This window comes from Lontra canadensis, unplaced genomic scaffold, assembly GCF_010015895.1.
Source record: "Lontra canadensis isolate GAN:19392208 unplaced genomic scaffold, GSC_riverotter_1.0 scaffold46, whole genome shotgun sequence".
In the NCBI taxonomy this organism is placed as follows: domain Eukaryota; kingdom Metazoa; phylum Chordata; class Mammalia; order Carnivora; family Mustelidae; genus Lontra; species Lontra canadensis.
This window is the reverse complement of record NW_022631040.1, coordinates 10,030,928-10,045,442: the sequence shown is the minus strand read 5'-3', so window position 1 is coordinate 10,045,442 and position 14,515 is coordinate 10,030,928. Positions and strand designations below refer to the sequence as shown.

The window sequence follows — 14,515 nt, the reverse complement described above, 5'->3', positions numbered from 1 at the left end:
TCCATTGTATAAAACACTCTTTTTATACATCCACTGATGGACATATAGTTTGCTTCCATATCTTGGCTGTTGTAAATAATGTTGCAATGAACATGGGGGTGCATATACCTTTCTGAGTTAGTGTTTTTGCTTTCTTCAAATAAATATCTGTAAGAGATAGATATTTGGGATAATATGGGAGTTCCAGTTTTAATTTTTTGAGGAACCTCTATACTGTTTTCAATAGTGGTGGCACCAATATACATTTCCACCAACAGTGCACAAGGGTCTCCTTTTTGTCTATATCCTTGCCAACACTTGATATTTCTTTCTGATATTAGTCATTCTGACAGGTGTAGTAGGATCATACTCATTGTGGTTTTGATTTGCGTCTTCCTGATGATGAGTGATGTTGAGCATCTTTTCATATACCTGTTGGCCACCTGTATGCCTTTTTTGGAAAAAAATGTCTAAGTCCTCTGTCCATTTTAAAATTACACTGTTTTCTTTTTGCTATTGAATTGTATGAGTTCTTTATACACTTTAAATATTACCCCTCTTTTACAAATATACGATTTGCAAATATTGTCACCAATTCAGTAGGTTGACTTTTCATTTTGTTGATGGTTTCCCTTGCTGTGCAGCCTTTTATTTTGATGTGGTCCTACTTGTTTATTTTTGCTTTTGTTGCTTTTGCTTTTGGTGTCAAATCCAAAAAAATCATCACTAAGACTGATGTCAAGGAGCTTATTGCCTATGATTTTCTTCTAAGAGTTTCATGGTTTCAGATCTTAAATTCAAGTCTTTAATCCATTTTGAGTTAATTTTTGTGTATACAATAAAATAGTCATTCAGTTTCATTCTTTAACTCAGCAAAATAATGAAAGCATTTTTGGTAGGGGTTTTGAGTAATGGGGCTTTTGAGTCAACCATACAAGTATTCAGATCTTAGCTTTTGCCCTTGCTACCTGTGTTCCCTTACAGAACTTACCTGACCTCTATGAGATATTACTTCCATATGGGGTTGTTGTAAGGAATGAGTAATTTCGTATATGTAAAGCTTAACATGGAAGCTGAAAGAGCAAATGCCCAATAAATAATGGGGGTGCTGAAAGTAGAAGTAAATGTAGAAGTAGCCTGTTGTCATAGTCATCATCAGCATTATTATTTTAATGTGTTATGATCAACATAAAGATCAAAATTTTAAGAATGATACAATTTTTCATGGAACATCTAAAATTATAATACGCTTTTTGTGTAATGTGGTAAAATGTTTAAATCCCTCACCAGAGTCCTCTGATATAAGAGTAAAGACATTTTTTATAAAAAGTTATAAACCTATAAGAAGAAAGCAGAAGAGAAAGATGAAACAGGTGACAATACCAACAAATTTTTGCCATGTGAAAAGCAGATAGGACATTCAAAAAACTGAAATCTCACTTCCAGAAGAGGGAGAGGCCAAAGGGGAAGGGAGATTTTGAAGAACCCCAATGAAGCTCAAGACACCAAATGGGATATATGAATTTCAAATCCGTGTCTAGTCCTTGAACTCTTTCCTTCTTCATATCTATGTGAACTGGCATTGGACTTAAATACTGTGTTCCAACGAATACATCATCTCAAAAAGATACTGGGAGTGCCCAGAGAAACAACTTCAAATATCGACATTTGAAGAACTCTTAATTAAAAGTCGATCAGTCAAAATGTCACTCTCACATACAAATACATTTCTAGTCTGATTTTTAGCATCTCCTTTAATATAAATCTACGAATGGATTATCAATTGGGGAAATTACCAACATGAAAGAAAGACACATATCCAAACATAAAAGATAGTCTGGAGGAAAGAGATTTAATGAAGGAAATAGGAGTAAACCTTAAAAAGTTTTATTTAATATAATCAAAGAGGATATGGTACTAATGAAGTTGGAGCTAGATGTTGTTTAAATAAAAGAAACTAGAGAAAGGTATCTGGGCAATAAGAGAAATTTATATAGTGAAATGAAATATTCTGCTGAGAAGCATATTCTGAAATTCTGGCTTTGAAAAAATAAAGTTGAAGTTCAACAGAGTTGCTGACCCATAACCATATGTCAATATTTTCACATACATTATCTCATTTAATTAAGACAAGGAAGGGTTCTTTTTTTTAATCTCAATTGAACTGAAAATTTGATTCTTTGCCATTGCACTTATATATTTGTTTAGAAAACAATAAAGGAAAGCAGCGTTAGTTCATTAATTTTCATACTTCTCTACAATTTCTTTTTAATGTTTATTAATAAACTCCTTTTTAATATTTTTCCTATGAAAACATCTCCAATGCTATTTAAAATATAAAAACAAACAGAACACGGAGCTTTGAATTACAAAATTACACAAGCATGTATTACACATGCTCTTGGGAAAACAGCTCTCATATAAGACAGATTATGGTCCTTCCAGTGCTAATTTGCACATGGGATGGACATCACACACACAAAAATTAATGTGGCCCCAATGTCCCTGAGTATACAAAGGGGGTGCTGTGAGCCGGCTGCTGCACTTACAGTTTTTATCACTTCTGAATTGCATTTTAATAGTACATTTTTCTTTTGTGTCTGAACAAAATTTGCTTTCTCAAGGGAATGGTTGGCTGAGAAGACAAGGCTGAAAGACTAAGTATTTTCCTGTCCATGAGTTAATTTTATTTCATTCAGCCATACTGTTTCACTGAAGTAACATTCATGTGTACTCTTAAGCATATGTACATATGTGCATATATAGGTATACATATTCAAAATGTTTAATGTTTTATAAATAATTTTCAAATATTTATCTTCAAATTTGGAAGAAATTATTTAATTCCGAAATGGGATTTGCTCTATAGAAGTACAAATAGCTATGAAAACCCTAAAAAATCAATTTAGCTAATAATCAAACTTTTAGATAAATACCAATTACTTTTTCAAAATGTTACCTTTTACCAGTTTTAAATATATATTTAGATTTACCTCATACTTGCAGTGATTTCTTTTCAATTAGCTGGATACCATTTTAAAGAAGATATGGGTTAGCTTTTTATTTTATAACCTCATCAAAGATCCAGATCTGGAAGAAATTCTAAAATACAATGTGGAGACATAGTGGTTTCATGAACACCTCAATTATCTGAATGTGTGGGCAGTTAGGGAAGAATTTATAGAGGTCTCAGGAAGCAAAAATTAAAAAAATAGTCAATTAGCTTCAGGGAAAATGGGTCCACTGCAAATACAAAGTCTTTAGTATTAATATACTTAATATTATTTTCTAAATAATAAGACTAATGAATTATCTTTTTTTCTCTTATAACTCCCTCTTACTTTCCCCCCTTTTTTATAGTCCAACTATTGCCACTCATAATTCTAGGTTTTCCTCTGACCTGTTTATTTCACTGCCAAATAACTAAAATCTGCAAATTATGAAACCCTCTTGCCTACTAACCCAGGCCTATATTCTTCAGCCCAGCTGTCAGGCTTCTTAGAATGCACTTGATCTGTTCAGTCTCCTACCACTTCCTGTCTGCCATTCCACTGATGCCAGTCTCCTCTTTCTCTGTCTTTCCAACCTACCTGTGTCTTTATCCATGTTCCTCTCTTCCAGATATGCTGATCCAGACCCTGCTGATCTTTCAAAATCCAGCTTAACACCCAGTTTTCCTAGGCAGCCTAATTATCCTACTCTAGTCCACACTGATTTCTCTACTGTCTTAATAAAATTCATTCATTAAACAAACATTAAGTGAAGTACTTTTATATACTAAACATTTTGAAAAACACTGAGATAGAATGACGGAAAACGCACTATCCCTAAGAGGAATTCACCTTAGCAGGGAGTGGAGAATGAGACACCACAGGAGAATGTGTTAAGTTTTGTGTCTGATGTATGCACAAGAGGTTACTGGGGCAGAGAGGAAGGTTTATGTTTGTATATGCATATGTGTTAATAATATGCTTATCTTTGGAGGGTTTATTGGCAAGGAGTAGAGAGATGGGAAATAGAAAAGTTATCTTTTTAGACTGTGTGTGTAGAAATGAAAGATGTAGTTAGTCAAACTGGTAGAGGCTATTTTAAACAAAAGAAAATATATACAAAGATACAGAGGTGAGGTAGAGCATAAAAAGGAATGCTAAAAGAACTGAGAGGAGTTCAACGTAGCTAGAAATTGTGTTCTTTATAAAGGAAACAAAGTAGATCACGTAGAGTCTTATGGTGGATATGACTGCATGGTAAATAAGGAGAAAATATATAGTTATATATTACAGATCTTTATACATTACAAAACATTTGTCTTTATGTTTACATTTATATTAAAGTTTGACTGCTCAGGAGGGTAGTTATGCAAGCCACGATGGGATTCTAGATAGGTAAATCGTCCCAAAATGGACATGGTGATAACAATTTAGAGATGCCAAGATACATGCCTATGAGAACACATCTCAAACATTGAACATGCCCTAGATCAGCCCTCTCTCTATTAAACAGCTCCTAGTAAAATATATGCATTAACACAGGACAGGATAAAGGGACACTTTTTTCAGGATAATGAACATTTTACTGCAAGTTAGGAATTTGGTTCCAGAACATAATAAATTTTCCAATGAGCTATGCAAAAGAATGCAAATAAGTTTTTTTGCCTAGGCCAGAGGCAAGAGAAATAGTAAACCAGAGCAAGACAATATCTAACCTGAGCTGTATCAAACGGGTCAGACTGCATTAGACATATATGGAAATTGAAGAAGAGCAAGCAAGTCAGGGGCTGGTATGAGTAGATACTCAGAGGTTAAGAGCTTGGAACATGCACATAGGATCCTTTAAGTGTGTAGCTAATTCGCTTGGAAAATAGAAAGAATGCTTTTCAAAGGGTACATTCTGGCTCCTATCAGAACAGGCTAAGCTTCAACAGTTTTATCTTAACATCTGTAGGAACTATTGTCCCAGTGACTTTATTCTTTCCTCACTAATACTATTGCCAAAAGTAGGCTCATAATTTGGGCTCTAAGCTGCCCTGAGAGGCAGAATTGACCATAGCATTACAAAGGCTAATAAATCCGGAGGATCAAGGAATGGTGGCTGATTACCACATTGCTCTCTTCAAACCATGCTGCTAAATTGGATGCTTTGTGATTCTTTGATACCAAGACATGTCCGACATTTTCCATCTTTTATTGAAAAAAATATTTTTCTTATATATGAATTATAAAATAAATAAGAACTCTTATGTAATAAGTGCCTATCAACAGATCCACTTTTTCTTGTGGGAAAGAGAAACAAAAATACTTTTCCATCATCTCAGATTGCTCATAAAATAATTTAGTCTTCAAGTTTTTTAAAACCTCCTACACTTTATAGACTAGAAAATATAAAGTAATGAGATGATGGCATAGCAAATAAGGGCTTATGAATTTTACTGTCTTAATATCTGAGTAATTAAATTTCATATGTGCAAGCAGTAGTTTACTTCTAACTGTATTAAGAATGACTCTATGATAATATTGTTTCTTAACCATGCACTACTGAGTTAATAAATGTTCAAAGAATCTCTCAGAAAATCAATTATCAGTTTTATCTTATGTACAACACAGAGTGGGAAGCATGCCGTTATTTTTTCTTATAGCAATAGTTGTTGCTATAATGGGTTTTTGGGGGGACTTGAGTGGTTTTTTGGTAGCAGAAGTACAGATATGCTCAAAAGATCAAAAGCTACATTAGTAAAGATCTTAGTATATGAGCCGTCCCTCCCAATTATTAACAACACTGGAAGGGAAGACACTCCCCAATGGAGATACAGGAGTGAGCGCTAGAATTTACCCCACGATCTTTGCTTAAAATATTTGCAAAAAAAAAAAAAAAAAAAAAAAAAAGGAGCAAGGATTCAGAGCTTTGTAATGTTCAAAATAGAACAGTTATTTAGTTGTAGGTGAAGAAAGTAAAATAGGAGGGGGAAAAAAATCCACTCTGGGCTAATTAAGAGAAGGCATTTCCTTTAATTCCAGAGGGAATTTCTCTAGTCCATAAAACTTAATTGGACAAGCAAAGACACCTAGGTGTAAAAGTTTGGAAAGACGTGATGAAAGAATTGAAAGATTAAACATGAATCAAGCAAACTGATTTAATCTAATAGACCAATCAACAAATAATTTTCATGTTATCTTAAAGGTACACCCGCTCAAAAATGGTTCTATTAGACCTCAATATTACAATCATTATTATAACGTAGAAAACAGTAGGTTTAATGTTTTGAGGGCTGAGTTATAACCAGTTCATTTCTGCTCTCATTATCAGATGACTCAGTTCTCATTAACCAATCAGAGCTTTTTTTAAAAAAAGAGCACTTTGATAAAACACATAATTGGAAATATGCAAATTATTTTTGTCAATTATATTTTGAGACATGTTTTAGATTTGTAGTGTATATAATTAATAATGAATATTGAATTAATATAATGAATAATGAATGTATATCATTTTGCAATATATCTAAGTGAAATCATTATGCTGTACGTTATAAGCTTACACAACACTATATGTCAATTATGTCTCAATACTGAATAATTTTAGCTTACTAAAACAATAATCAGGTTAAGTGACTCAGGTCTGATTTGTAAAAAGGGGCCATAAAAAGCTGAATATTTTTCCTTTAAATACAGACTAATCTAAATTTTAGAATAACCTTAGCAAATTAAGACTCTTCACTACATTCAATATGAGAAATAAAGTATTTCCACTGTAGGTATGAAGAACCCAAATTTCCAGATAAACCTAACATATAACTCACTAGTATCAGTAGAATGATCTCAAAACATAGTCCACTGCTCTATGAAGATGTTTTAGTCCACTAGAATTTTGGTTGAAGAGATGTTAATGAAATGAGCAACAGATTGGGACAGGAATCAGATGGGCTTTATTTATGGAAGAAAACAGCTTTCACTGAGATTTTAATGTAATCATAGCTCTAAGTGTTTAATACATAAAGTATTTTATCCTTAGAATGGAATTCAGGGCAGAAATTTAAAACTCATAAACTATTTAAACAGCAATCTCAATAGCACAGGTCTCTTCCCCAGAGTGGAGACAGAAATGTAATATTTAAGGAATTCAAATGGTAAGACTATCTGTTCAACTAGACAGTAAGCTTATATTGCAAGCTTCTAAATTTAAATGGAAAGACATATTTTGCCCTTCTTCCTACATTTTTCTTAGCTTAAAAAGAACAGAAATCCCAGATATATTATTATTAACAATCTCAAGGCATGCTTACTCAGTAATTTTATTATGGCTATGCAACAACCTTCTGACATATGTTTTGCAGAGTTGACTGTTCTCTAGTTAATTGTGAAAAATCTTTAAAAAAAATATCTGCCAAAAGATACTAAATTTAAATGTTCCAGCTAAGTAACAGTCACACAGGCTCTTCTTTCAGGCCATTTATATCAGATGTTTTAAACTTACAAAGATGCCAAAATAGCTAAAAAGGATGAGCTCAGATATTTTAAGGACTTGCATAATTGACATAAAGAACATATAATTACACAGGTTAACTATACTGGAATTAAAATGAAAAAAACTTAATAAAAAGGAACATGTAATTAAGAAGGAATATAAGGCTGTGGGAAACACTTGTATAATTTATTGCTAAGAAGGTCTAAGGAAAAAATAAGCTGAAACTAAAAAAAAAAAAATCATTAAGGAAAATAAAATATTCTTTGTTGAGTAATACTCCAGAGTAGCATATTCCAAACTATGATCTGTGGATGAGGAGATTTCTCAGCCAACTATATTATTAGACCTATGAAGCCAGGAGATCTCTATCTTGTTTACTGCTCTGTCTGCAATGCCTAATACAGAGTCTGGCACATATTAGGCATGCAGTAATATTTGTTGAATGAATAGGTGAATAAGTCTGCAAAATACTGTACATTATATGTTCCTTCTTTGAAGTTCACACTAAATAAAAGTCTATTTAAGACTGAGAAGCCCTGTAAATGCCACATTAAAAAAAAAACAGTTTAACTGTTTTGAATATAACATTTTCCTAATTTATTTGATAGAAAACTCATTGACATCTTCCAGACTAGCATTTTAAGAGACACAGTTTGGAAAATTCTACTGGAAGTAAGAGAAAGAGAAACAGAAGCATAGGGCCCACCTATTACCGGGACTAATAGGGTAATGTTAATAAAGATCAAAGAGAAATCACAATGTAATTCGGTTTTTTTGCTTGATTTTTCTTTTGATGAGAAAAATTTTAGTGACTGAATTAGAGAGATTAGGACAAAATAAATGAGAGTTCAAGCTCAAGCTCAATACATAAAAAAAATAAAAAAAAATTTTTAAAAATTGGCACCTATCATCTGTCAAGCATTGCATTCAGTGTACTGCATCAGTCATGGGCTCTATTCTTCAGGATCCCATTACCTAGAACAAGGGTCTCCATATTTTAATCTGGAAGGACTAGGCAGGTAACACCAGTCAGTCAGATATAAAAACTAAGAATGTAAAAATCAATTATTGCCATGTGAGAGAGTGGGCCACTGTTTCTAGATAATCTAGTTTTTAATATAAGCTGGAAAATCTGGATTTTCAAAAGATTTACTTATCATTTTAAATTACTTTTAATTAATTTAATTTTTAGAAAATTGGCAGGATCCACATATAACACATTTGAAGACTGTAAGCAACTCAGAAACCACTAGTTTGTAACCTCTGATTTAAAATTTACATGTGAGCACCTAGGACTTTCAATGACTTCAAGGTCTCTAACTAAAATATATTGTATCCCACATTACTGAGCAGACCTATGGATGAAATGCAAATCACTCTCAGTTATTCTTAAGAAATTGTGACTATACCAAAGATGTTCCAATTAAAAGCAGAAGAATACAGATTCTACAATACATAGGTAGCTTAAGTGGATGTTAATTTTCAGCACAATTCTGAAGTGGAATATTAAAATTTTAGAAAAGTGGCAACATAGATATAGCATGGCACATATATGACACTGGCGCCATTTTATTTTAATACTTTAATATGTCTATATTTTCCTATTTTAAAATTTTACATTAAATTTTAAAATGTGAACTTAAAAATCTTAAATTAATTTTAAAATATAAATAGCTGAATATTTTAATATGTCTATATTTTATGCATATACACACACACATATATAAAGCGATGTATATACATACAAACATATATATCACCATGGGTAAGAGTAAAATTTTAGACATCTGCCTGAAGTTTGGCAAAGAATTGGATGAGTTCTTTTATGATATCCTGAAGACCATGGGAGAAATAAGAACTAGCTGATAATTAAAGAAGAAAGCAAAGCTATCAACGAATGACTTCCCGGTGGCCAAACCCAATACGTTCTTTAATTCTCACTTGACTTGACCTCTGGATCATATGCTGTTCATCCAGTCCTTGCAGTGAATTTTCTTTTCTTTACATCTAAACAGAATCTCCTGATGCTCTTCCCTGCTTTCTCAGTTTCTTGATGGACTTACATATTCTGCCAACACCTTGTGTTAATGACACTTATCTTAACCAGAACGGTGCATTAGACTCACTGCGGAATATATCGCCAACACATCTGCCTACTGAGTCAAAATATCTGTGACTGAGGGAGGCATATATATATAATTTTAAGCCTCAAGGTGATGGAGATGAGCAACCTAATTAAGAACCATGGTCCTAACATTAAAGCAACTCCAAGAAATCTATACTTAATCTTCTCTCTATATAGTTTCGCCCCAGGAGGTTTTTCCACCACCAAGGTTTTAACTATTTCCTCTACAGTGATGATTTCTAAATCTTTATCTCTATATACAGTGTTTTTCGTTGACTCAAAACCAATATTTTCAAATGCTCACTAGGAATATCTACCTAGATGCAAAATAGGAAATCTTAAACAGAGCTGCTCCCAAATTAAACTTATACCCAAAACCTCCATCTTATCAAACCTATAATTCTTCTTACATAGACATACTTCATCTTATTATACTTCATTTTATTGATCTTTTCAGATATTGTGCTTTTTACAAACTGAAGATTTGCTGCAACCCTGTTTTGAGCAAGTCTATCAGCACCATTTTTCTAATAGCATTTGCTCATTTCGTATCTTTGTGACACTTAGGTAATTATCAAAATAAATCAAACTTTTTCATTATTATATTGTTACAGTGATCTGTGATCAGTGGTCTTTGATATTACTATTATAATCGCTTTGGGGCACCATGAACTATGCCCATATAAGACAGGGAACTTAATAAATGTTCTGTGTGTTCTGACTGCTCTGCCAAACTGGCCTTCCCCCCATCTCTCCTTCTCCTTGGGCATCCCTTCCCTAAGACACAAAAATATTGCAGTTAGGCCAATTAACAATCCTACAATGGCATCTAAGTAGTCAAGTGAAAGTTAGCATCACATGTCTCTCATTTTAAATCAAAATCTATAAATGACAAAGCTTAATGAGGAAGGCATGTCAACAGCCAAGAGAGGCCAAAGGCTAGGCCTCTTGCTCCACTCAGCTAAGTTGTGAAGGCAAAAGAAAAGTCCTTGAAAGAAGTCAAAAATGCTTCTCTAGTGAACACACAAATGATAAAGAAATGAAACAGCCTTATTGCCAATTTTGTGTGGTCTGACAGACACACAAAATTTTGGAGATATCTGGAGAAATTTTGTGTGATCTGGATAGAATATCAAACCAGCCACAGCATTCCCTTAAGCCAAAGCCTAATCCAGAGCAAGGCCCTATCTAACTCTGTTCAATTCTGTGAAGGCAGAGAGAGGTGAGAAAGCTGCAGAAAAAAGTTTGAATCTAGCAGAGGTTGGTTCGTGAGGTTATGGAAAGAAACCATCTCCATAATATAAAAGTGCCAGATGAAGCAGCAAGTGATGATATAGAAGTGATAGCAAGTTCTCTGAAAGATCTAGCTCAAATAATTCATGAAGGTAGCTGCACTAAACAACAGATTGTCATTGTAAACAAAATAGCCTTCTACTGGAAGACGAAGATGCCATCTAGGACTTTCACAGCTGGAGAGAAGTCGATGCCTGGCTTCAAAGCTTTAAAGGACAGGCGGACTTCCTAGTTAGAAGCTGATGCAGCTGGTAACTATAAGTTGAAGCCAGTGCTCATGTACCATTCCAAAATCCCTAGGGCCCTTAAGAATTATGCTAAATCTACTCTGCCTGTGTTCTGCAAATGAAATGACAAAGCCTGAACAGCACATCTGTTCACAACATTAAAGCCCACTGAATATTTAAGCCCACTGACCACTCACTGACAATATACCTGGTGACCCAAGAGCTCTGATGGAGATGGACAAGACTAATGCTGTTTTCATGCCTTCACAACATCCTCTCTGAAGCCTATGGATCAATGAGTAACTTTGACTTTCAAGTCTTACTATTTACCAAATACAATTTTGTAAGGCTACAGCTGTCACAGATAGTGAGTCTTCTGAAGGATGTGGACAAAGCAAACCGAAAACCTTCTGGAAAGGATTCACATTCTAGATGTCATTAAGAACATTCATGATTCATGGAAAGAGATCAAAATATGAACATTAATAGGAGTCAGGAAAAAGTTGATTCCGACCATCATGCATGACTTTGAAGGGTTTGAGATTTCAACAGAGGGAGTACCCACAGATTTAGTAGAAATAGGAGAACTAGAATTATAAGTGGAGTCTTCGTGATCAAACTTGAACAGATGAGGAGTTGCTTCTTATAGATGAGCAAAGAAAGTGGTTTCTTGAGGTGCGATCTACTCCTGGCAAAGATGCTGTGAAGACTGTTGAAATGACGACAAAGGCTACAGAATACTACATAAACTTAATCAATAAAGCAATGGCAGAGTTTGAGAGGATTAACTCCAATCATGCAAGAAGTTCTACTGTAGGTAACATTCTATCAAACAGCATCACATGCTACAGAGAAATCGTTCCTGAGAGGCAGAGGTAATTGATATGGCCAATTTCACTCGTCTTAAGAAATTGCCACAGTCACTCCAACCTTCAGTAACTGCCCTGATCAGCATACCTATCTATCAGCAGCCATTAACACTGAGGCAAGACCCATAACCAGCAAAAGATTACATCTTTCTGGAAGCTCAGATGATGGCTAGCATTTTTTAGTAATAAGTATTTTTATTTTTTAATTTTTTTATTAGAAAAGAATGCTTTATTAACTATCCTTACACATTTAAATATTTAGAGCCTTTTGAGTTTTTGTTTGTCTCAAAATTTTATTTAAATCCTAGTTAGTAAACATGTAGTGTAATATTGGTTTCAGGAGTAGAATTTAGTGATTCATCACTTACATACAGTAATAAAGTATTTTTAAATGAAAGTATGCACATTTTCAGACATAAGGCTGTTGCATACACTTAAAAGACAACCTACAGTGTCAATGTAACTTTCAATTGCACTGGGAAACCAAAAAGTTCATTTGACTTGCATTATTACAATATTCACTTTATTACATGGTCTAGAACTGAACCTGCAATATTTCTGAGGTATGCCTGTATTTTTACCTTAGTCAAGGAAGGATATGACCATCTGGCCAATCAACTCAACCGGAAGCTTTCAAGTCAAGGCACTAAAAGGATTCTCTGCCTGGCAGCCCTCAATCTGAAGAAATATTTTCTCATGGCCCTACTCCCATAAAACACTGTATTTGATATAATATAATACATCCTTCCCAAGATCACAACTGTGATTTATATATACATGTGTATGTTATGCTTTATTTTATATATGCTAGTTTTATTTATATGCTTTATTTATGTTAATTTAACATATCCATTATATTAACACATATTTATTATTTATTGTGTTCCAATCCTAGGACTTACGTGGGCTAGTCTGATTTTATAAATTGAGCAAAACAGATTCTCTTTCAGGAATTTGAACTGAAAAACAGAACTAGCTGTGGTTTCTAGAGGTGGAAGGTTATTCTGAATCAGGTCTGGAATGGCCATAACTAAGTGTAAGCTGAAGATTTATGAGAAAGAAACTATTAGCAGAGAAAGCTAATCAGTAGAAAGGAGATAAGAGGCAAAGAGCAGAGAAAACCAGAGAGGACACTAGAGAGAGAAACCATGGCCCTGCAGCCCACGAGGTCACTCTAGTCCAATTTTTCTTTGGTTCCTCATATTTCTATAAGATTCCTTGCTGTATCTTTTCAAACACACCCTTACCTTTTTCAGTTACCTTGAATGGATCTTTGTCCTTTGCAGCTAAGGAAGTTCTAAGACAGTGATTCTAAATGTATCTGTGCCCTTGACCAACCATCTACACCCTAACGGACTGTTTCCTAGATTCGATTTAGGGTTCATAGGATTCTACCTATAAAGTTGTCTTTCAAACTTTCCATTACCCTCCACTACCAATGTCCTTGTTCTACTGCAGTCCTCTTTATCTCTGAACTGGACGATGGTAATGGTCCTCTAACTAGTCTTTGTCACCACTGACTCCCATATCTTCACCAAGAACAGAGCTAATAGAGTGATATTTTTAATCTATCTGACACCCCCCCTCACTCCAGTGATGTTTTTATACCATAAAAGGCCTTTTATATGATTCTTCACCATGGTTCACATGGCCTTTTACGCTCTGGCTCTACCCAGACTTTCCAACTGGTCTCTGCCCCCTTTCATGAGGTACCAAAGCCATGAGCTGAGCTTCACAAAGTACCTCAGAAGGCAAGCTGAAATCCACAGAAGCCACGCACTTTGTACACAGAGATGGCTTTATACAGGCCACCTCCTCTCCCCGTTCCCCTGCTCTGTCTGGAAAATTTCTTTTCAGGCTTCAAGTTCCTTCTAACTCCAACACACTTTTAAACACTAAACCGAATAAGGAAAATCTGGGCTGTATAAAAGCCATACCAATACAAGAATGCTGAATATGGCACAAAATTACTATACTTCTTTCAAAAGAGAAATTCCATGGACCTCATCCACTGATCTAAAGTTCTTTGGCAAAAGTTGATCTAGCATATGTCAAGGTAATATATTAGGAAGCGTGCATAGAATCTGATAATACCTAACTAAAAGACTACAAATGTCTTTTATGACTTGTTCAATTACATACACCAAAAGTATATTTAATATTCTAAGGATATCACTGAAAGTATTCTAAATTTTCACCATTATGTTGATGTTATAAATCTTAAACTTCTTTAGCCTTAGATGTTTGCAGAAACAGAATTCTAGTATTCTGTGGTCATTTATTTATAAAAAAAATTTTTTTTCAGGGAAATAGTGAACAAAACAAGAACCCAGTTCCCATAGCAGAGCCAAAGTAATAAAGGGCTCTTTTGTACACAAATTCTAGAACTTCTTAATTATACACAGGCTTATTATCTGTATCTCCAGTGTTATAAAGTACCAGAACTTCATTAGAAAAATTAAGCTGGAAAAATGAAGGCAGCACTTTGTAAATTTCCAGTGGAAATTAGCTGGGAGAGGCAGAGGAATACTGGATCAAAAGAGGGTAATCATGCTTAACTG

General features: G+C 34.2%; 1 protein-coding gene across 3 annotated transcripts in view; it reads right to left on the bottom strand.

The window, feature by feature from the left end:
* SPATA17 (spermatogenesis associated 17) overlaps positions 1-14,515 on the bottom strand; it is a 178,626-nt gene that overhangs the window by 53,821 nt on the left and 110,290 nt on the right. The window lies entirely within an intron of this gene.